This window comes from Eriocheir sinensis, chromosome 55 (assembly GCF_024679095.1).
Source record: "Eriocheir sinensis breed Jianghai 21 chromosome 55, ASM2467909v1, whole genome shotgun sequence".
Taxonomy (NCBI): domain Eukaryota; kingdom Metazoa; phylum Arthropoda; class Malacostraca; order Decapoda; family Varunidae; genus Eriocheir; species Eriocheir sinensis.
In genome coordinates, this window is record NC_066563.1 from 55,998 (window position 1) to 57,500 (window position 1,503).

Below are 1,503 nucleotides of genomic sequence, written 5' to 3' on the forward strand. Positions count from 1 at the left end.
AGAGAGAGAGAGAGAGAGAGAGAGAGAGAGAGAGAGAGAGAGAGAGAGAGAGAGAGAGAGAGAGAGAGAGAGACAAGAATAGAGGAAGATATAGACGGGGAGAGGCAGACGGACCGGGAGAGTGAGCGAGGGAGGGACAGGGAAACAAAAAGGGGGGGAGACTGACAGAGGAAAAGAGGGAGAGACGTACAGACAGATAGGGAAAACCAGACAGACAGAAGGAGAGACACAGACAGAGAGAGGAAGAAAGGAAGACAAACAGACAGAGGAAGGAAGGGGGGTACTCATACAGAGAGAGAGAGAGAGAGAGAGAGAGAGAGAGAGAGAGAGAGAGAGAGAGAGAGAGAGAGAGAGAGAGAGAGAGAGAGAGAGAGAGAGAGAGAGAGAGAGAGAGAGAGAGAGAGAGAAGGAAAAGGGAAGACACAGACAGACGGATAGAGGGAGAAGGAGACAAACACACAGATGGAGAGACGGAGCGATAGAAAACCGGACAGAAAGACGGAGAGAGAGAGAGAGAGAGAGAGAGAGAGAGAGAGAGAGAGAGAGAGAGAGAGAGAGAGAGACAGGACACACACACACACACACACACACACACACACACACACACACACACACACACACACACACACCTCTTCCCCTCTCTTTCCCCCTCCTAACCCCACCTCCGAATATTCCCTTGTGAAAGAGGTATTCTGTGGACGGAAGGTGGGTGGGAAAAACAGTGTGTGTGTGTGTGTGTGTGTGTGTGTGTGTGTGTGTGTGTGTGTGTGTGTGTGTGTGTGTGTGTGTGTGTGTGTGTGTAAAAGAAGCGTGACTTCACACCTCACACATGACTGGGAAAACTTTGTGGAAAATACGAGGATATGGAGAAATAAGGAGGAGGAGGAAGAGTCTCTTACTTAACCCCCCTCCCAATCCCTCTCTTTCCATCTCCCCGCTCCATTCCCTCTCCTCCCATCTAACTTCCATTCCCTCCCTCCACATCTCTCCTCCTCCCCCACCATATACCACTTTCCTTGACCTCCCATACTCTTCCCCCCAACACACACACACACACACACACACACTGAGGAAAATGCGCCACCGTCACTCGTATAGCCATGGCCCCGTCTCCTCCTGCTCCTGCCTGACGGAGTGGCTGACGAAGGAAGACAAGCTGGCGTCCTTGGCAGCTGAACGTCGCCTCACGCCCCGAATGATTTGTAGAAGGGGCGAATGGGAGTGCTGATGTTCCTGGCGTCTTCCTCTTGACGAATCACGCTGAAGAGAAGGAAAATATATTGAATACGAAATTATGATACCAAGGAAACAGACTCTATGTGAGTGTTTATTTCAGGGCTTTGTAGAATTGCTAATAAAGGTGCGGAATTGACACAGTGTGGCCCTTTCTTTATTTCATCTGTTGTAAGTCAAAAAAATAATGTTCAGAGATCACTAAAGTAGTGGTAGTACAACTACTACTAGTAGTAGTAGTACTAGTAGTAGTAGTAGTAGTAGTAGTAG

General features: G+C 49.0%; 1 long non-coding RNA gene across 1 annotated transcript in view; it reads right to left on the reverse strand.

Moving 5' to 3' along the window:
• Window positions 1–617: 617 nt before the first annotated feature.
• Window positions 618–1,503, reverse strand: part of LOC126983864 (uncharacterized) — a 7,224-nt gene continuing 6,338 nt past the window's right edge. The window contains exon 3 of the long non-coding RNA XR_007736271.1: window positions 618–1,260. This is a non-coding gene — a long non-coding RNA (uncharacterized LOC126983864). The remainder of the gene's footprint in view (window positions 1,261–1,503) is intronic.